The 22934-nt window shown below is 42.7% G+C and overlaps 1 protein-coding gene across 2 annotated transcripts in view; it reads right to left on the bottom strand.

Annotated features, from left to right (window-relative positions):
• Window positions 1-7523, bottom strand: part of DAAM1 (dishevelled associated activator of morphogenesis 1) — a 199978-nt gene extending 192455 nt beyond the window's left edge. For both annotated transcript variants that reach the window (XR_007519057.1, XM_049899474.1), the window contains exon 1: window positions 7414-7523. The gene's annotated coding sequence lies outside the window, so the exon portion shown is untranslated. The remainder of the gene's footprint in view (window positions 1-7413) is intronic.
• Between the last annotated feature and the right edge of the window lie 15411 nt (window positions 7524-22934).

Raw genomic sequence — 22934 nt, 5'->3', positions numbered from 1 at the left:
AACAAATTTGCTTCCCTAGTTTTACACATTTAATTCACAATGGTGGCTATAGTTTAAAAGAAATGCAATTGTATAATTGGTGCCATATTTGCTCTATTGTAAAAACAAATAAAAGTCTCTCTTCTGAGGTAGGGCGGGGGAACTTATCTTAAAATCTGATGATATCCAGTATTAGATTACATTTTGACTACTGCTCAAGTTCTCATTTTCTTTTGAAAAGAACTCATGTTAAAAAGACAACAGGGGAAAAAAAATAAAAAGACAACGGGGAGAAGGAAAGCTAAGAAATCATGGGCCCTCTTTCAATGTAGGCTTCTGCAGCCCTCTTCTGGGTGGGAAGCTTTTTTTTTTTTTCCAGATAAGGAATTCAACCTAATGAAAATTTATCTCAAGTGCAAATATGACCTAATGCTAGACAAGCACCAAATAGATTTTAAAAAAAGATTTAAAAAAAAAAAAAGATAGATTTAGAGATGGAATATTAGAGTGTTTCCCTTTTCAATAATTTGTCTATCGTTCAAACAGCAAAAAGGAGGAAGTTCAAGAGTTTTATTATTCAAATGCTCAAAAGCAACATTTTTAATTTCAGGCTACATTTTCTGATTTTCATTTTAGAAAAGCAGACCATAAAAAACCACTTCACACTTATACACTGCTGGTGGGAATGTAAAATGGTAGAACCACTTTGGAAATTGATTTGGTGCTTCCTTAAAAAACTAGAAATAGAAGTATCACACAATCCAGCAATCCCACTCCTTGGAATATATCCTAGAGAAATAAGAGCCTTTACACAAACAGATATATGCACACCCATGTTCATGGGAGCACTGTTTACGATAGCAAAAAGATGGAAGCAACCAAGGTGTCCATCAACGGATGAATGGATAAATAAATTATGGTATATTCACACAATGGAAACCCTGGTGGCGTAGTGCTTAAGTGCTACGGCTGCTAACCAAACAGTCAGCAGTTCGAATCCACCAGGCGCTCCTTGGAACTCTATGGGGCAGTTCTACTCTGTCCTATAGGGTCATTATGAGTTGGAATCGACTCGACGGCACTGGGTTTGGTTTTGGTTTTGGTTCACACAACGGAATACTACGCATCAATAAAGAACAACGATGAATCCATGAAACATTTCATAACATGGAGGGATCTGGAAGGCATTATGCTGAGTAAAATTAATCAGTTGCAAAAGGACAAGTATTGTATGAGACCACTATTATAAGAACTCAAAAAATAGTTTAAACAAAGAAGAAAATATTCTTTGATGGTTAGGAGAAGGGGGAGGGAGAGAGAGGGGTTTTCACTAATTAGATAGTAGATAAGAACTATTTTAGGTGATGGGAAAGACAACACACAATACAGGATAGGTCAGCACAACTGGACTAAAGCAAAAGCAAAGTTTCCTGAATAAACTGAACACTTCAAGGGCCAGCATAGCAAGGGCAGGGGTTTGGAGACCATGGTTTCAGGGTACATCTAAGTCAATTGGCATAATAAAATCTATTAAGAAAACATTCTGCATTCCACTTTGGAGAGTGGCATCTGGGGTCTTAAACATTAGCAAGCGGCCATCTAAGATGCATCAATTGGTCTCAACCCACCTGCAGCAAAGGAAAATGAAGAACACCAAAGGCACAAGGTAATTATGAGCCCAAAAGACAGAAGGGGCCACATAAAGCAGAGACTACATCAGCCTGAGACCAGAAGAATTAGGTGGTACCCAGCTATAACCGATGACTGCCCTGAGAGGGAACACAACAGAGAACCCCTGAGGAAGCAGGAGAGCAGTGGGATGCAGACCCCAAATTCTCATAAAAAGACCAGACTCAATGGTCTGACTGATACTAGAAGGACCCCAGAGGTCATGGTCCCCAGACATTCTGTTAACTCAAGACAGAAACCATTCCCAAAGCCAACTCTTCAGACAGGGATTGGACTGGACTATGGGAGAGAAAATGATACTGGTGAAGAGTGAGCTTCTTGGATCAAGTAGACACATGAGACTATGTGGGCAGCTCCTGTCTGGAGAGATGAGCAGGCAGAGGGTGTCAGAAGCTGGCCAGATGGACATGAAAATAGAGAGTAGAGGGTAGGTGTGTGCTATCTCATTAGAGGGAGAGCAACTAGGAGTATATAGCAAGGTGTATATAAATTTTTGTATGAGGGACTAACTTGATTTGTAAACTTTCACTTAAAGCACAATAAAAATTAAAAAAAACATTTCAAAAAGAAGCACTTTTAATCAACCAATAGTGTGTTGTGGAAAGAACCTGACTATCTGGTTCCCTATCCTGATCTGTCACCTACCAGTTCTGTGATCCAAACTAGGCAAGTCCCTTTAACTTCGTCATGCTTCAGTTCCCTCATTTCTAAAATGGTGACAACAGTATCTACAGCAGAGTTATTGCGAGGAGTCAATGATTTAGTTTATATAAAGCACTAGAAAAGGTCTGGTGAAGGTAAGCATCTTACATAGGTTGATCGTTAGAATTACATGAGATATAAGTATTAAGTTGTGTGGTCAGGCTGTACAGAGTAAAGAGCAGAGGCGCTGAGATCCAAGTTGGGCGATAGGCAGAAAAGGCTTCCTGGAAGCTCTGGCACTCGAACTGGATCTGAAAGCACAAGGAGAATTTAGATACCCAAGGTGGTGCCCTTTCCAGATGTGGGGCCCATCACTGCTGAAAGTCAGAGAAAAAAAAAAAAAGAAAGAAAGAAACCAAACCCTTTGCCATCAAGTCAGAGATAAGGGTAAAAATGAGGAGTGTTCAAACAAAAATGAAAATAAGCTAACCAAAGCCAAAGCTGAATTAGGTCATCTGGTTCGACTGGAGTAGGAGTGGAGAGGGACTCTGTATACTTGCTGCTGTGCTCCTAGGATTTAACTTGTTTTCAGACACATCTGCTATGAATTCAGACTACCTCTGAAATGCTCATTTCTCTGCTCCTGAAATAGTGGAAAGGATATCAGAAAAATAAAAAGGAAAACAGTTTTTAGCTATAGAGTCTGCTAGAGTGGAATGTAGGATGCCAAAATCAACTTGGATCTCATCTTCATCAGTCCCTCTTTGGGGGAGGAGGGTTACTTTCAGAGGATGGTTTGAGGGAAAGGGGGAAGGCGCTTTAAAACCACTCTTCAAGTTCAATCCCTATCAGCAGCCTCCAGCCTCTCAATATAAATTCAATCTACATTTAAAAGAAAGTACACTTGCTAAGTAAATGCAATGTCCAGAAAGGTACCCTCTGCCCCAGCCTGTCCTGCCTACCTAACCCTATCCCCCAGCCCTCCCATACAGAAACTCTGCATTGGTCCCTGCTCTCTTTACTGATTTCTTAAATAGCACCTGTGCTATCTATTGCTTCTTATTCTTAAACTTTGAGTTCTTGGGGAAAGCACTAACACAGATGGTGTGAGCGTTGAGACATATATTCATTTACGAGATTTTCTCCACAACCAAGTTAGAAAATGTCATACCAAAAAATGTGACAGTAGCCCACATGCCTCACCCAAAGAAGAAAAATATCAAAAGCAAGTAGAGGAATTTTCTCTAGGCAAAGAGCAAGTTTGTTAACCTAAGTTGGCAAAGTTGCTTTGTTTCCTGAAATAAAAACACAAGCTTGGAAATAACAAGAGTGATACAAAGTCAGGGAGGGCCCCAGCAGTTACAAGCTCTGTGATTATTTCTTGAACCAAACACCTAAGGCTCTTAGTAGTACCAAGTTTTGTTGGAAAAGCTTAGTTCCCCTGATCCAACAGCTGTAACTTTTTAAGTGATTTCACAGGAGACCTCAAGATTCTTAAGCTAAAGCCACTCTTTATACCACCCCAAAATATTTACAAAATGAAACACTTTCAATCTTAACTGTTTAGTTTGTAAACACCTTATTTGTTCTGATGACCATGGTACCAACACTAAAAGCAGCCTTCTAAACAAAGTAGCTCAAATAAAACCACACACAGACACATACATTCTTAACACCCTGAGCCTGTCCACAAGCAAGAAAACCAGGATTCACATTCCTTGGCACCTATTCACAGAGCTGTAAGCACCACCCAAGGACATAACCCACTGCACTCTCTTTACTATCACACTTCCTCACTGACTGATACTTCTGAAAACCCACAGATCCGACTACTGGATGATAACAGAATGTTACAAAAATTGGACAAATGCCCCCACCCTGTTCTTCCCTCACATCAGCTAGTTTGGGACAACTGAGCTTGTTTGTACGACAACTCCACCCCAGATGAGGTCTATCGTCTCCCAGCTCTTCTTCGCAAAAGGTGCCTCAGACCAGTTGGTGATCTGGCAAAAGTCTTTAGGTGTCTTTGCCTTTGTCTCTCTCTCCCTATTCTCCTGTCACTGACCTCCTGGGAAAGTTATCTGGGCCAAGTATAGCGCAACAGAGAAATCTAGAAATCCCAGGTTTGGGTAATGATAGGAAATTATAACTAGAAATATATTTTATGTGGGTGAGTATATTCCAAAAGCAAATAATCAGAAAACATGTCTCTTTATTTCAAACACAGTGAAGGCCCTTAATATTCAAGTCACATGCCACACCGGAGTTCTGGTTTATTCTGAGATGAAACCACTTGGCAGAAAGCAGTTTAGGGGAATGTTACAATTGATGACAGAACTACCAATGAAAAGAATAGACCTTGTATCTCCAATCATGTCTCTACTACTTACTACTCATTCAACAAATATTTATTAAATACCTACAATGGCAAAACACTGATCTAAATACTGAGGAGACAGGGATGGGCAAGACAAAGGCCTCTGCCTTCAGAGAGCTTACAGTCTAGTAGGCGAAATAAGAAGTAAACAGACAAATGAAAGAGACTTTCAGTTAGTGATAAATTCCAGGACAAAAATAAACAGTAAGTCACAACTGTCTGATCCTGTTTCCTCACAGGCGCCTAACCACCTACTTAAATGAGAATGACGAATGTCAAGCATCTGGCACATAGCATCCCCTAAGCATTTACCTGCATAGCAATGTAAATGCATAGACACTCAACAAATACACACTTTTACCCACTTAACTGCAACGTCTGTGATAATGCACCTTGGCATTAAATTCGAGCAAAGGGAAAACAAAACATTTGTAAAATACAATCAAGTTACAAATAACTGCATTTCATCAAGAATCTGTAAAAAGGCAAGACCTAAACAATTAGCTCTAAGCTGAAAGTATAAATGGAAGCCCAACTGCTGGGAGTAATACTAGCTGTCTTGCCCTTTTGAAAGGTTGCCATGAAGAACCAGGCCATTTTGCCATACAAGTAAGGCTCGAAGTCAATCGATTTTATATCTAGAATCAACTCCAGGAAACGCTCTATACCCTTCTTCTCACATTACCAATAAGGAGACCGAGGTCCCCAGAGGTACAGAGGTTCACCCCAGAGTGAGGTTGCCAGTAATGACAGAGCCAGAGCAGGACCCAAGTGTCCTAGTTCCCTGTCCAGGGTGTTTTCGCCCTCAAACACCTGCATCCTCTAGGCAGGCTTTTACATTTTATGAGAACCACGAGTGTTGGCAGTGTCTTCTATAATTCAATTTCATAGTCAGAGGAAACTAGCTTTCAGTTGTTAATTGTCGTTGATCACTTCCGACCAGCTGCACCTGGAGCAAATTGACCTTTACTGGTGACCAGGGAGCTCTCTTCATGCAGAATAAATAGAGAGCGCCCTTCGTGAGACAGCCAGTTGCCTCCAACACTGTTTGCTCCATTATTGGGAAATGCTGCAGCTAGCTCGAAAGGGGAAAAGAGAGCTTTCAATTGTAATTTTCAGGTCTTGCCTCAGGAAAAAGGCTCCAAACAATTCGTTTGTGAAAGAGAGGTGGAGAGATGCGGTTTGGGCACCAGAGAGATACAGGTCTAAGAACTGTGTCCAAGCTATTTTTAAGAGAATGGGGAGAGTCCTGGGACTGTGAAAGGGGTGACGAGAGAGCAGCTGGGCCCAAGGAAAGCATTTGACCACACCCACTGACCACGCCCTCCCAGCTGCCCGCAGAGCCGCGTCGAATCGAAACAGCAGTGGGAGCTGTAAAGATTCCGACGGCAGGAGTCGCCATGGCAACGGAATTCATCTTGCAGGCAAACTCCGCTCCAATTCACAGGGTCCTGCTCGAGTCTCAAGAAACTACCAGCTCAGTGAAAGGAAGGGACCAGCTCTCATGGGAGCCAAACAGTCACGGGTGGCATTTGCTCGATGCTCTCCTGAAGGGGGGTGGGTTGGGCGAGTGGGGATAGGGGAAATGAGCCCACCGAAATATTTTGTGGGGGCGAGACAGAACACCCCAGCCCCAGACTGTGAGCTCCTTGAGAACAGCGACCTTAGCATGATTTGATGAATGAGTACCCCAAAGAATGAAGATGCCAAGAACAGGAAAGGAAATGCAGAGGGCTTCAGAGTTCTCGGCCTTAAGCACGTCTGCAGTCGGAGGCCAAGCCGGTGGCAAGCAATGGGCTTTTCGGCAGCAACTGAAAAACCTTATTATCCAGCTCCCCTGCCTCAAAGCGAACCTTATTAGATTATTCGACATACACCTCCCTTCCCATCTCTCCCGTCCCGTGGCTCCGGGGCAGGCACTGCGTGCTCTCTACCGAAGGGGCGAAGAGTGCAGGGGAGACGGAGATACGCCCTACCGAAAGGGATCTGGAGGCGCGCGCGCTTTGCGGCGCCTCGAACCCAGGACGCAGTCGGCGCAGCCTTCCAGCGTTGTAGCCGCCAACACCCCTCGCTCGCTCCCAACGCCGAGTTTCCCTCCTCTCGCTCTGAGACATTTAACTTCCAACTTTGCCTGATTTACACTCACCCCGCCCCTTTCGAATGGGGCTTGAAATTAGGGCGCCAGGGATGGTAGGGGTTCTGCTCTGACGCGAACGGGTACAGGAGTCCCTCCTCCCCTGACACCACCTTCGTGTCCACCAAGCTTGCCTCGGGATTCTCCTTCTCGGAGCCGCCAGGTCAGGAGCTCTAGCCGCTACAAAGTCTGCAGCCCCGCGCCGAGGCCACGAACCCCAGAACCCCAGCCCCAGGGTGCCTGCTGCAAGACGGCGAGTGGTGCTCTGCCGGCTCTCTTGGCATCCGTAAGCCTCAAAAAATGAGGGAGGGACCCCCGTCTTCCGTGGGGCTCGCTTCGCTTTGCGCCGCGCTGCAGCCATTTTCCTATCCTCGGCTTGGCAGCTGGGAGCTGTCTCCGTCCCGTTCCCACCCAGATCTAACCTGAAGGACGGGTTTAATATTTACCTACTTGCCCGGGCGCTCCGAGGAGGCAGCGGGAGGGCGCGCCGCGAGCCCAGCGCCTAGCCGGGGGAAGCGCGCCCAGCGCCGCGCCACTGCGCGGTGCCACCTAATGAATGAGAAGGGCGGGTAATGCGGCGCGTCCCCCTTACCTGAGCAGCCCCTGCATGCTGGAAAGGCGGCTCTGAGCTCCGGGTACAATGGGATCCGGTTAAACAGTTTCCTTCACTGCCGCTCGTAGGTTACTAACTCGCAGGTGACATCACCCTCTCTCCGCCTGATAGGCTACAATGTGGCTCCCACTGCGCATGTACCCCCCGACAGGTCCTGCAGACTCCTGGGAGCTGTAGTCCCGACCCGGCAAGCGGAGCCCAAGAGCCCTTCTTACTGAAATTCTTGGAACTACCCTTCCCGACGCGCTCCTCGGCATCTCCTTCTCCGCCCCTTGGCCCTGCCCCTGCCGGGACCCGCCTCCTCCCCGCCCTCCAGTTTTGGAGCGTTTTCTGTGGTTGTTCCCAGCCAGGGCTGCGGGCAGCGCGGGCCAGCCGGGGGTACCCTCCGGTCGTGGCCTTTGACTTGACCTTTAGTGGATCCCGTGCGGGCTCTGAGGAGTCCTGGGCTCATGCGCGCCGGCCAGGGAGCTCTAACCAATCTGGCTCTCTTGTTCCCAGCCGGGAAGAGATTAAGGCTTTCACTGCCTTCCCCAAGCCGAGAAACTAATTAATAGGATGCGCTGGTTTCTGGGTTAATGCGGTCCTGGAATTCCCCCACGACCCTGGGGATGGGGAGATGCCGGCGCCGAAGGGGTAGAATTCTTGTGGGCCCCACTTCTTTCAATTCACCTTTCTCTTTTCTTTTCCCTTCTCCCCCATTTTACGGAGCCCGGGTAACCAAGCAGAAAGCGGGGGACAGTTTTGTTGGCCGAGCTGACAGAATAACGGAGGCTGTCATTAATAAAAACGCGGTGTAATACACAGTTGCCGCAACCCTCGGTCAGGGAGCTTTCTGTTACTGCAGAGATAATACTGTCGTGCAGCCATGCTTTTGTTCATCTCTGCAACAGACTTCCCGCGCTGATGGTTCCCAACTACGAGGAAGATAACATCTTAAAGTTTTAATAATGAGTGTGTGTGTGTTTCACAATACTCTCCCTTCATTTTTCATGTCTTTTCCTTCAAATATTTTTTCAAAGATCCTAAATGAGTCGGGATCAACTCGACAGCAAGAGGTTTTAGTTTGAAACCCAACAACACCATGCTGTGGAAGAATGGCCATGATATTAATATACCTGAGTGTTTACCTAGAGGGAAGGAAAAGGAATGTAGAATTTTGATCCCCGCCCCTTTTTTTCGTATATAAAATTCCTCTCAAGCATTTTTACCGTTATTCAATGAATGCCAGGTATTAAAAATTAACAGTGAGAGAAGTCCCCAGGTGTATTTTTAAATGAAAATATAAATCCATCTAGTTATTCCAGTTGTAAATTAAAATATTTGATGTGTCTCAATTACATATAAAAATCAGCTTACAGCTCCCATCTCTGCTAGCAAAATCTTTAGAAGCTATGAAATGGGCTTCACATCTTCCTAAAGAAGGTTTACAATTAAGATTTCAAAGGCCTTTCCACCTAATTGTTTGGTCAGTCTTATCACTTTTATATTCTTGTTTGAGCTGCAACACTAACTTTGATTCAAGTGGAAAATATACATGGATCTATTTGAGGATCTCAGGGGAGAGGGAAATGTTTTGTTTTGCTGAGAGAGAGGTTTTAGTGCTGAATTCTGATTTTCTTTTAACAAGCCTATTATTTCTTGTAGACCAGACACATTTTTCTCCACTGAAGGAAGATAATATTGAATGTGGCTCTTCTGTTCTGACATATGCAGTCCATTTCAAATATTGTCTTAAATAGAACCCAGGCAATGCAAATGTTCCTTTGGCTATCAGATTTAGGAGTACGGTCAGGATATTCTAGCTAATGGGTAGGCTTAATGTATTGTCATTCATTTCATGGCAAAACTTTAAGAAAGAAACTTGACCTAGGATGATTCTAAAGGCTCTCTCAGTTTTATAACTATGTAAAGCTTTTAGATGGAAATATAATCAGTGGCTGAAATTTATTGAGTCAATAGATTGGATGTGGAGCCTCTCTGTAAGTTAGGGCTTAGCCTTATAGATACAGGTGTTATCTTTATATGTAATTGAGGTATACTCTGAAGAGTACCTTTGTAGGAGCAATCACCTTACAGCAAGTTCTGAGTGTTCGGCGACGAAGGAGAGGTTGGGGTCTGCCAGAAGAAAAACAAACCCGTTCTCCATAGCAATTAATATTACAAAGATGTGACATAACTCATCTCCAGATAAAAAGGACCGCATACACAATAAACTAGATAGATAGATAAGCATTGTGTTTGGAGGTGTTTTTCTAGAAGTAGTGGTAGATTTGAACTGGTCCCGCCACACTGTCTCCTTGGTAACCAGGGAAAGCAAAGATGGCGCTCCAGCATCAGAAAGGCAATCTGTGGACCTGGGACCAGAGGAAACTTGTAACAACTTCTGTGGACACAAAAAGGAACTCACACACATGTATTCACTTTCACATATACTCACTGTGTGTGTTTGTATATAATTGTTTGTAGAAGACTAAGTAGTCTCATAAGGCATCAAAAACAACTACTCACTCTTTCTATCTTGATTTACAGTCTTAGTCAAAAGAGCTTCTTTACTTTTTTCCCCTTTAAACAGCTGCTGCTGTTCTGGAATAATCTTATTAAAGGCCCTGCCTCATTCCATAATCATGGTTTATTAATTAGGAACCTGTATGACCACTGAAGAGAATAGATTCAATTGACCAACTGCTGGGGGGGAGGGGGGAAGTGCCATGGGGCATTTTGCTGATCTTTCAAAACAACCTCTTTCAGTCTGGCTACAAGGTTTTACTCTAGATATTGGGTTTTAGATAAGGGAGGAAATGAGATATCAACAGAAAGAAAGAATTTAAAGTTTGTATCCTTCCATGTGTTTTTCAAACAATAGCTTGGTGTTTTGTAACAAACGAGGTTGTGTGCTGAGCCCAGGTTGGGGATTATGCCGTTTTAACCACTTTTAAGCAGTATGACTTTGCTTATTCTGAGCTACTCATTCTATGAGCCTTAGTTTCCTCATTTATAAAATGAGGTTAACAGTAATACTTGCTTCAAAAGGTGTTTGAAGATTAAATCAGAAGAGGAATGTGAAAAAACTTTTCAAACTGAAAAGAACTATACAAATGCTAGTTCTTAATATCAGCTGCAATTTCCCCCTAAAGTCTATCTCAGAAATGTCAGGCCTAATTAAGGAACAAGTTAATAAAAATCTATTTAAATAAAAAAAAAATTCTTATCCTTAACAGGAGACGATTAGAAATTATATAGCATACACGTACCATCTTGGATTCGAACTGCTGACCTTTTGGTTAAGGAGCAGTAGCTCTTAACCACTGCACTGCCAGGGCTCCATATCATCTCACTCTAATTTGTAAGTAGGCAAAAAGTACTTTGAGGAAAATAATGACAAATTCAGAGCTGAACAGTGCCTGTTCTTGGGTGGTTCTCAAATCCATACTTGTCTTTCCCTGGTATCAGAGGGAGCTGTCCCATGCTTCTCAGCCTGAGGAGGCACTCCTAGGAGACTGGAGGTGGAAAGAAGGGAAAAGCCAGGGTATTTCTTCACCTCTTCTGCCTTGGGTGATGTTTCTGGCAGTGACAGCAGCCTCTCCCCGTTAGACTGGTATGTCGTGGTTCCAGCTTCAGCCAGGTCACTGGGCCTCTCTTCACACCACCTTTTCCCTTTGTCCCTCCAGCCTGGGAGGTAGTTTCCTGCTGTTGCTAATCTCTAGGATGCATGTTTGGCTTCTCAGACCTTCTATCACTTGTGTATGACCAGTTCCTTATGCTGTATTATCTCTGTTTTAACTACTTAGATGGTTTCTGTTCTCCTGGTGGAACACTTGCTGATATACTCAAGCCTTGGTTAAAGTTCTTTTAGGGGCAGGCAACAGGAACTTTGTATGGCCAGTTTATACAAAACAAAGAAGGGAGTGGAGTTTATTCAAAGGATTTGGAGTATCCTACATATAATCAGAGGAGGAGTTAAACAACCAAGGTTCAGGAACAGCAAGAACTGGGGCAGCTCTGGGGACCTAAACAGTAGTAGTTTACTGACCTTCTCTTGAGAGCACAGCTCTAACATCCCTCAGCCTCTCTACCTCTTCGTCCCAAATTTCAAATTCCTGAGAGAAACTGAATGCCCTATCTCAGATGACTATCACTGACTTAACTAACTGCACCAGTGGTTCTTAAAGTGCGGTCCCCAGACCTGTAGCATCCATATGACCTGAGAAATTGTTAGAAACTTCAGGGGTAGGCCCCCACAATCTGTGTTTTAACAAGTCCTCCAGGTGATTCTGACACACAAGAACATTTCTGAACCACTGATCTATAGCAAGAAGCCCTGGTGGCACAGTCGTTAAGAGCTCATCTGCTAACCAAAAGGTCAGCAGTTCAAATCCACCAGCTGCTCCTTGGAAAACTCAGGGGGCAGTTCTACTGTGTCCTGTAGTGTCATTGTGAGTCGAGCTCGACTCAGTGGCAACGGGTTTGGTTTGGGGTCAGATCTATAGCAAAGATAACAAGATCATGTAGTTCAGACGAGGTCACTCAGGACCTATTCCTGTGTGTCTGGGAGTCTTCCCAGAGAGAAGGATGTGTTGTGAATCTGGCAGCCACCCCAAGAGGGGTCAGCTAAAGCTGGTAAATATGTCAGCATCTTAAAAGTAAAACTCAGTTCTTCCTGAGGGGGAAGACTTTGTAGCATTGAGTCAACTAATCAATTTAGTCACTGCAAAGGCATTTGGAAAAGATTTCTTTCACTGTGTTTCGTTGAAAACCCAGAAAAGCTGCAAAAAAAAAAAAAACAGGATCAAGGCAGGACAAAGGGACATGGGATCCTACAGAAACCTAAGAACAGTAACAATAGTACAATCAGGCTGCAGTGGAGTGACAGTAACTCCAGTGCTCAAACTCTCCCCAGACCAGTCTCATCTAAACAGCTCCCGGGAATTCAGAAACAGAAATGCTCTCCTCTGACATGTCTTAGCTACTCTCCCTGCATCAGCTTATTCATAACTGGCCGGCTCTTAGCCCAACTATGAGACCTACCCTTGTTCACTTCTGTAGCCACAAGCCCTCATGGGGCTATTGAAGTTCAAATGAATTAAAATTAAACAAAATTGAAAATTCAGTTCCTCAGTTGCCCTAGGTCATTTCAAGTGCTCAGTGGCTACACGAGGCTGTTGTTGTTTGGTGCCGTCTAGTCGATTTCAACTCATAGCAACCTCATGTGACAGAGTAGAACTGCCCTGTGGGGTTTTCTAGGCTGTAATCTTTATGGGAACAGATTGCCAGGTCTTTCTCCTGTGAAGCTGCTGAATAGATTTAAACTTCTAACCTTTTGGTTCACAGCTGAGTGCTTAACTGTTGTGCCACCAAGAGCTCCCTCACATGAGGTTAGTGGCTACCATATTGGGCAGCACAGATACAGAACATCCCTGTCATTTTAGAAAGTTTCTACTGGACAGTGCTACTCTACATTGTCTTTTACCTCATAGATTTTTAGCTTCTGTTCATGCTGAAACCCACCTTATCTTCTCCATCTTGCCCAAGTCAGAGAAAGAATTTGATTGTTCCAGTTCATCATTTTAAGCCAGATCATACCCTAAATAACTGGTCACCATGAAAAAGGCAGGTAGCCCAACAGAAAAATGGTCAAAAAATGAAGAGGCACTACACACACATACAAAGCATATCCAAATGATCAAAAAACACTTGAAAAGGTTCAAATTCATTAGGCATTAGGAAAATGCAAATATAGATTACAGAGGGATACTACTACATACTTACCAGAATGGTTAAAATTAAAAGGCCCAAGATAAGAAGCAACTTAAATCCTACACTGCTGGTAAGAGTGTAAATTTGTATAACTGCTTTGGAAGACTCTTTGACAGTATCTACCAAAAGTGAATACACACATATTTTATGGTCCAGCAATTCCACTCCTAGGAATTGTGTCCATATGTTCACCAAAAGCCAGATACATGGATGTTCATGGCAATGGTATTTATTATAGCCTAGGGTTGCCATGCAATATTTGGGACATACTTTGGAGCCCTGGTGGTGCAGTGGTTAAAAACTTGGCTGCCGACCAAAAAGGCCAGCAGTTCTAATCCACCAGCTGCTCCTTGGAAGCCCTATGGGGCAGATCTATTCTGTCCTATAGGGTCATTATGAGTTGGAATCGACTCAACAGCAACTTTTTTTTATATACTATAGATATTATTCATTTTTTCTCTGAAATTCCAGTTTAACTAAGCATTCTGCATTTTTTCTGATAAATCTGGCAACCTTATTGTTGCCCCAAATTAGAAACAATACAATTCCTCATCAAGAGTAGAATGGTTGGTGAGTAGCATCTGGGGTCTTAAAAGCCTGTGAGTGGCCATCCCGGATACTCCACTGGTCTCACCCCTTCAGGAGCAAAGAAGAATGAAGAAAACTAAAGATACAAGGGAAAGGTTAGTCCAAAGGAGACTAATGGACCACATCTATTACACACCCACACACACCCACGCCATCAAGTCAAATCGACTCATAGCAACCCTACAGGACAGGATAGAACTGCCCCATAGAGTTTCCAAGGAGAGCCTGGTGGATTCGAACTGCCGACCTTTTGGTTAGCAGCCGTAGCACTTAACCACTACACCACCAGGGTTTCCATGTCTACTACAGCCTCCACCAAACTGAGTCCAGTACAACTAGATGGTGCCCGGCTACCACCACTGACTACTCTGACAAGGATTACAATACAGGGTCCAGCACAGAGCTGGAGAAAAATGTAGAACAAAATTCTAACTCAGAAAGAAAGACCAGACTTGCTGGCCTGACGGAGACCGGAGAAACCCTGAGAGCATGGCCCCAGGACACCCTTTTAGCTCAGTAATGAAGTTACTCCTGAGGTTCACCCTTTAGCCAAAGATTGGGCGGGTCCATGAAACAAAACAAGACTAAAGTGGCACACCAGCCCAGGGGCGGGAACTAGGAGGCAGAAAGGAACAAGAAAACTGGCAATAGGGAACCCAAGGATGAAAAGGGAGAGTGTTGATGTGTCGTGGAGCTGTTAACCAATGTCATAGAACAATGTGTGTACTGACTGTTAAATGAGACACTAGTTTGTTCTGTAAACCTTCATCTAAAATACAATAAAAAAATTTTTTTTAAAGTAGAATGGATAAGTAGATTGTGGCATATTTATATAACTAGCACTATGTATCAGGATTGAAGGAAGACTCCTTAACAACCTGTGATATGCAGATGACACAGCAATGCTTGCCAAAAACGAAGAGGACTTGAAGCACTTACTGATGAAGACAAAAACTACAACCTTCAGTATGGATCATACCTCAACATAAAGAAAACAAGAATCGTCAGAACTGTACCAATAAGCAACATCACAATAAATAGAGAAAATATCAAACTTGTCAAGGATTTAATTTTACTTGGATCCACAATCACACCCATGGAAGCAGCCGTCAAGAAATCAAATGACGTATTGCATTGGAAAAATCTGCTGCAAAAAACCTCTTTAAAGTTTTAAAAAGCAAAGACACCATTTTGAGGACTAAGATGCACCTGACCGTGATATTTTCTATTGCCCCAAATGGATGCTAAAGCTGGAAAATGAGTAAGGAAGACTGAAGAAGAATTGAAGCCTTTGAATATTGGTCTTGGTGAAGGATATTGAATATACCATGGACTTCCAAAAGAATGAACAAATCTGTCTTGGAGGAAGTACAGCCAGAATGCCCCTTGGAAGCAAGGATAGTGAGACTTCAACTTGTGTACTTTGAGCATGTTATCAGGATGGACCAGCCCATGGAGAGGAACATCATGCTTGGTAAAGAAGCGGGACAGTGAAGAGAGAAAGACCCTTAGCAGGGTGGACTGACACAGTGGCTACAACGATGGGCTCAGACGTAGTGACAACTGTGAGGATAGTGCAGGACCAGGCAATGCTTCATTCTGTTGTACATAAGGCCACTATGAGTCAGAACTGGCTCAATGGCATCTAACAACAACAACATATATCAGAGGTCAGCCAATTTTTTCCATAAAGACCCATACGGTAAATATTTTAGGCTTTGTGGGCCATATGATCTCTATTGCAACTACTTAACTCTGCCATTGTATCACGAAAGCAGCCACAGATGTAAAGGAATGAGAGTGGCTGTGTTCCAATAAAGCTTTATTTACAAAAAGAGTTATCTGCCCTGGAGGTCATAGTTTACCAGCCTTTGCTCTCCAGGAATAAGAATGAACAAGTCGTGTCTACATCTAAAAATTTGGATGAACCTCACAAAAATAACGAACATTGTGTGAAAAAGGACATATTGCATGATTACATTTATATGAAGTTCAGTAACAGGTAAAATAAATTATGATGTTAGACGACAGACTAGAAGTTATCTTCAGGAGATAGTAATAGGAGAGAGCATGGGGGACTCTGGTGCACTCGCATTGTTCACGTTATTTACGTGCGTGCTGCTTATACAGCTAGTTCACTCTCTGAAAATTCATCATGCTATCCAGTTATGATTTGTGTGCTTTTCTGTGTGTACATTATACTAAAATAAAATGTTTATTTAAATAAAAAAAATTAGAGCGAATTATCTGAAGATCATTCCCATAAGAAATTATTTTATATATTCTGGTACCCTATTTTCGGCAGTTCGAATCTGCCAGGCGGTCCTTGGAAACTCTATGGGGCAGTTCTACTCTGTCCTATAGGGTCGCTATAAGTCGGCATCGACTTGATGGCACTGGGTTTGGTTTTGGTTTTTGGTACCCTATTTTGGTTTATCAAACTTTATCTAAAAGTAAATGATGAACTGGGCATTCAGAGGAAAGGAAGAATGCTGTTTACTTTTTTGGCTTTTGTAACTTCCTTTGTTAGGGATTATCCTGGTAGATGTATTCTCCTTTGTGGCTGGAATACTACAACATGTAGGATTTATATAAGAGCCTTGTCTCACAGCAGGTTGTGCTAACACTTAGATGCTGGATTTGAAGATTAGGGACGATTTTGGTCCTGTATTACATGAGAACCTTCTGATGTGGAATTTCTCATGGAAAGCCACACTTCAATACAATATGTCATGGCATATTATCTTTGTGAGAGTATTTTCTCTTCACCAAACTGTGATTGTAACCTTTTCTCTCGGGCTGTCTGTGCCCTCTCTCTGTGTCTCAAGCTCCTAAAATAATATTTGTGATTGTCAGAAGACTAGCCACCCAGTTAAAAGGGAAAAGGAGATGTTGGAATGCTTTATTCTGGCTTCACTTTCCTGCAAGTGACAGGTTTTCTTCTCTGGGATTTATTTTATTGTTTTAGAAAATTATACTCGTTTAAATCTAAACATATTTAAAGCAAGTAAAATATAACCCTGCTATTTTTCCCGCATGTGTCACAGTGATTCTGACTAACAGGGTCATCTCCCTCCTGACTTACACATGTAAATTAACTACACTTGAAGCAATATCGCCTCTGACTACAAGCCCACTAGAATTTGCGAGTTGGGTAGCTTTGACTTAGGTCAATGCTAGCATGGGAGACCTCCAAAGAAAACCCAGATGGTTCAGAGAGGAAGATAGAGTTTTAAATAAGCTTGATTGTGTCCTTAATTTAACAGTGGCCAATCCCTACTAGTTTTTTTTTTTTTTTTAATCCCTACAGCTATCATTTCAGGAAGCCTTTTCAAGAGGCACATCCATACCTAACAAGCAGGTGAAAAGCCACCTGTTCCAGGCAGATCTGTGCTGGAGCCAATGGTATTGCCTCAGGAGAATCTATCATTAAATTTTCAGAAGTTCTGCAAGCTGGTCGTTAAACACAGCCGATATTACAAATGGAATTATACAAGGTTACAATTAAATAAATTATATTTTTAAGAAGTTATTGTTTGATCTTGCTGTTTGTGGTTTCCCACTGTTTGTTGTCAAGGGGATCCTGACTCACAGTGACCCTACAGACACAGTAGAACTGCCCGATAGGGCTTCCTAGCATGTAATCTTTAAGGGGAAACCCTGGTGGTGTAGTTCGTAAGAGCTAGGGCTGCTAACTAAAAGGTCATCAGTTCAAATCCACCAGGCGCTCCTTGGAAATTCTATGGGGCAGTTCTATTCTGTCCTATAGGGTTGCTATGAGTAGGAATTGACTCCACGGCAATGGGTTTAGGTTTTTTTGTTTGTTTGTTTTAATCTTTAAGGGACCAGATCTTCAGGTCTTTTCTCCTTCAGAGCTGCTAGGTGGGTTCAAACCATCAACCTTTTTGTTAGCAGCTAAGTGCCTCACCATTGCACACCAGGGCTCCTTTTGAAACAGGTAGAAATATGCAAAAGTCATCATTTCTTTTCTGTCCTTTTTTTTTTTGTGCTTTAGGTGAAAGTTTACAGTGCAATGTTTTCATTAAAAAATTTTACAAACAAATTGTTTTGTGACATTGGTTGCAATCTTCTAATCTGTCAGCACTCTCCCCTTTCCATCTGGGTTCCCTGGATCCATTCTTGCAGTTTTCCTGTCCCTTCCTGCCTTCTTGTCTTGGCTTTGGGCAGGAGTTGCCCATTTGGTCTTGTATACTTGACTGAACTAAGAATCACGTTCCTCACATGTGTTACCATTTATTTTATAGGCCTGTCTAATCTTTGGCTAAAAAGTGGGCTTCGGGAGTGGCTTCATCCCTGAGTTAGCAGGGTGTCCTTGGACCACAGCCTTGGGGCTTCCTCCAGTCTCTGTCAGACCAGGAGTCTGTTATTGTGTGTGTGTGTGTGAACTTGAATTTTGTTCTACATTTTTCTCCTGCTCTGTCTGGGACCCTCTATTGTGATCCCCGCAAGAGCATCAGAGTGGTCAGTGGTAGTAGCCTGGCACTATCTAGTTCTTCTGGGCTCAGGGTGGTGGAGGCTCTTTAGTCCTTTGGGCTAGTATTTTCCTTGCGTCTTTGGTTTTCATTATTTCTTAATCGTTACTACATTTTACTACTGTCTAAGCTGGACTATGTGAAGAATGTGGCATCAGAATTGGTGGCAGTCTCATTAACAACCTGCATTATGCAGATGACACAACCTTGCTTGCTGAAAGTGAAGAGGACTTGAAGCACTTACTGATGAAGATCAAAGACAAATTATGGATAACATTTCAAAGAATGGAAATTCCAGAACACTTAATTGTACTCATGAGGAACCTGTACACAGATCAAGAGGCAGTTGTTCAGACAGAACTGCGAGGTTTAAAGTCAGGAAAGGTGTGCATCAGGGTTATACCCTTTCACCATACCTGATCACTCTGTGGGTTGAGCAAATAATCCGAGAAGCTGGACTATATGAAGAAGAACAGGGCATCAGGATTGGAGGAAGACTCATTAACAACCTGTGTTATGCAGATGACACAACTTTGCTTGCTGAAAGTGAAGAGGACTTGAAACACTAATGAAGATCAAAGACCATGGTCTTCAGAATGGATTATGCTTCAACATAAAGAAAACAAAAATCCTCACAACTGGACCAATAAGCAACATCATGATAAACGGAGAAAAGATTGAAGTTGTCAAGGATTTCATTTTACTTGGATCCACAATCAACACCAATGGAAACAGCAGTCAAGAAATCAAAAGATGCCTTGCATTGGGCAAATCTGCCGCAAAGGACCTCTTCAAAGTGTTGAAGAGCAAAGATGTCACCTTGAAGACTAAGGTGCACCTGACCCAAGCTGTGGTATTTCCAATCGCATCATATGCATGTGAAAGTTGGACAATGAATAAGGAAGACTGAAAAAGAGTTGACGCCTTTAAACTGTGGTGCTGCGAAGAATATTGAATATGCCATGGACTGCCAAAAGAACGAACAAATCTGTCTTAGAAGTGCAACCAGAATGCTCCTTAGAAAGCAAGGATGGTGAGATTGCGTCTTACATACTTTGAACTTATTGTCAGGAGGGTTCAGTCCCTGGAGAAGGACATCGTGCTTGGTAAAGTAGAAGGTCAGTGGAAAAAAGAAAGACCCTCAATGAGATGGATTGACCCAGTGGCTGCAGCAATGGGCTCAAGCATAACAATGATTGTAAGGATGACGCAGGACCGGGCAGTGTTTCGTTCTACGGTAGGTAGGGTTGCTAGGAGTCAGACTCAACTCTGTGGCGCCTAACAACAACAACAACAACATTGGTAGCTAGAAATCAACACAGTGGGAATACTTACATCACAGAGATCTGCAAATGCTGTAAATTAGAGCTTCCCCTACAGAGCCAGTTTTAAAATATTTACCAGCAACTTCCACTTTCTACATTTGTAATAAATAAGCTAGTCTAACTAGCATGCAATTCTCTGTATTTTCTCTTGTGACTTCATCCTGCCGCTGGGTTCTAGAAATGGCGATACTAAGCATGTGTTATCGTACCCAACTTGGGCAGAAGTGTGATGTTAGAATCTGAGCTAAGAAAAGCCCAGTTTCCTATTGGGTTCAAGGAGCTGAGCATTTTCCCTCAAAGTCGGAAAAGGAACTTGGTGATGATAGGTTTAGTAAGGAGTGGTGGTTTTGAAAGGAGTCCTCGTCGCACAATGGTTAAAGCACTCGGCTGCTAACCTAAAGGTCGACAGTTTAAACCTACCAGCTGTTCTGCAGGAGAAAACACCTGGCTACCTACTCCTGGAAAGATGTCAGCCTAGGAAATCCTATGTGGCAGTATTCCCCTGCCCCTTGGGATCACTATGAGTCGGAATGGACTCGAAGGAAGGCACATAACAACAACATGTGGTTTGGGGAGGGGAGTTATGGTTCAGTGGTAGAATTCTTTCCTTCCTGGCCAATGCACTTCAAGTGAAACCAACACGTCTATCAACGGAGGCTTATGTGTTGCTTTGATGCCAAACGGGTTTCAGCGGAGCTTTCTGACTAAGATAGACTAGGAGAAAAGTGCGGAGATCCACTTGCAAAAAATCAGGCAATGACAACCTTATGGATCACAATGGTCCGATTCCATTGTGCATGGTGTTGCCATGAGTTTGGAGCCCACTCGAGGGCAGTTAGCAATAACAACAAGAAGTTGTCAGAAAACATGAACAGAAGAAAGTCAACCTGGGGCTGTTAAAGGTATCAGATGGAATGCAGAGAGAATTCTGGAATAAGTGCACTAGCACTGAGGCCACCCAACCATGCAGGAGTTTAGAACAGGGCCCTGTATGCTGTCCTTGAGAACACTCTTGCTAGGCTGTGAAATAATGATAAAAAAATGAAAAATACAATGTAAAGAGTTCCTTTTTTTTTTTTTTTTTTTTAAATAAAATGAAATATCTTTGTATGAAGGAATTTTTAATTCTGGGATCGTAGATTAATTATCTCAAGAATAATAAAAACAACTTTATTAGAGGCATGAGGCTATGAGGCTGTAAGGATGCAGCATTATGATAGGTAGGTAAGTGGGTAGGTAGATAGTACTTTGTACCATCCTTACTGTTATGTGTGTATATATATATACATGTAATTGTATTTTAAGAATAATTTTGTTCCTTAAGTCCATTTTGTGCCCATTCCCCGACCCATTGCATTAGAGAATACTTCCTCCCTCCCTTAGGGGGAAAAACAAAGATGTTATAAATGATGACAAGGTTCCCAGGCTAGACCAAAAAAGCAACTGCATCCCAGAATATAGTTGATTCATAGCATTAATCTTGTAAGCCTGAGGTCTGAATGCTGGGGAGCGGGGGTAGTTCTTACAGGAATAAACAACAACAACAAAAAATCAGTAAGGAGGGACAAAAAAAAAAAAAAGGAAGAGTATCTTTTTCCTTGCCTGAGCCAAAAGCAGATGTCCTAGAAAAATTTGAAGAGGTGAAGCTTGTCCTTATGTATTCTCTCAACCCATTTCATATCTGGCTCTCTCAGCATCTGGTATCCCTCTCACTAGGCACTGTGCCTTCGTGGTACTTGGCATTCTTTACCATGTCACCTTCATAGGTCTGTGCTAACTCCTAAGGTGCTCCAAGTTGCAAAAATCACTTGCTCCCTCCTCTCTATTTTTTAGTCACAGCCCTTCCCTTTTTCCAACACAGCTGGTCTCAGGGTCATTGAACAAATTTATACAAATGTGTGAATGACTAATAGCCCCTGAGCTTCCCAGAATCATTTGAGCTGTTAGGAATGAGTCTTGCAAACACAAATTATCACTAATTGGGAGGATATTGTAAAATTAAAACAAAACAAGGGGGAGTGAGAGTTTGGGAGGAAAGAGTATTGGAATAGGGAGGAATGGGGCAAGTTCCACAGGGGAAATCCACACTGCTAGTGTGTTTCTTGATCTTTGAAAATGTGTTTGTGATTTTCAAAAACTCTTCCCTTTGACCCACAGATTTTCCTGAATTGGTCAAAGCTGGATTTTAGCTGATCCTTGTTTTGGTAATTGCCCACTGGTACAGGCAGCCCCTGAATAACAAATATTTCCAGATTAAACATTAAAGTCCTCTAAATCTTTTTAGATTCCTGATTGAAAAGCTCCACATTTCCCATCAGGGGCTTATGTGGGAACTGTGGAGCTTCCAGCCATAAAGGGAAAATGGTGAGAGGTGAAGTGTGTGTGTGTGTGTGCGCGCGCGTGTGTGTGTATGTGTGAATGTGTGTATATGCATGTGTGCTGAGGGAGGTTGCAGATATATGTTTGCAGGCACAAGCTATCATTTTGCAAGAAGAGTTTGATATATAATTAAACACCCAAAGATTCTTGTAACAGATTCTAGCTTTTTCAAGTTTAGGAGACATGTCTTATTCAACTTTAAAATCCATACTCATGTCTAAAATTCCCTCTCTCCAGCTACTTAAGCCTCTGCCCTTGCCAGACCAAGGTCCTTCTGCTGTGATAACTGAATGTATATTTTTTTTACAATTCTCATCTCATTTCTTTTTCTTTTTTTTCCTAGTTAAACGTATACTTACTCCCCTAAACTTTCTGCAGAACAGGTGCCTTCTGGTGCTTGAATTCCCTTTTGATCTATTGTTCAGAGTTAACTAGAACTCTATTAATCATCTTTACACCAGGTTTTGCTCCTTAGTAATAAATGGCCATCAATTAGGTATAGTTGTTCACCTACAAAGACGAACACTGATGAACGACCACTAATACTAGGGAGAATCCAACAGGCATAAAGAATAGAAGGGAATTTGCACAGATGGTGATCATTGTGGGTCATCACTGACGTATGTTAAATCCTTATCTCGCATTCATAGTGGGTGGGGAGCCAGGCAAAACATAAAACACATCACTGGCCCTGACCTTAAGGAACTGAGAGACTGAAACAATAAAAATAAGAGTGCATCTTTCTTATCACCGTAGGGAACGTCTCAAGTGCAGGGTGGAGAAATCTCTCAATGACTTGAGTGAAGGTCAGAGAGAAGCACTTTCAAAATGGAGCCTGTCTGGTCCAAGTTGAAGGACAATGGAGTGACAACATGTTGCTTATATTTTTTGATAGTAAGCACTTACTTCTCTACTTTTCATTCTAGAGCGACACCATTCAATAGAAATAAAATACTAGCCA

This window comes from Elephas maximus, chromosome 10, assembly GCF_024166365.1.
Source record: "Elephas maximus indicus isolate mEleMax1 chromosome 10, mEleMax1 primary haplotype, whole genome shotgun sequence".
In the NCBI taxonomy this organism is placed as follows: Eukaryota; Metazoa; Chordata; class Mammalia; order Proboscidea; family Elephantidae; genus Elephas; species Elephas maximus.
Note: the sequence above shows the minus strand (reverse complement) of the source record. Positions and strands in the feature narration are given on the sequence as shown.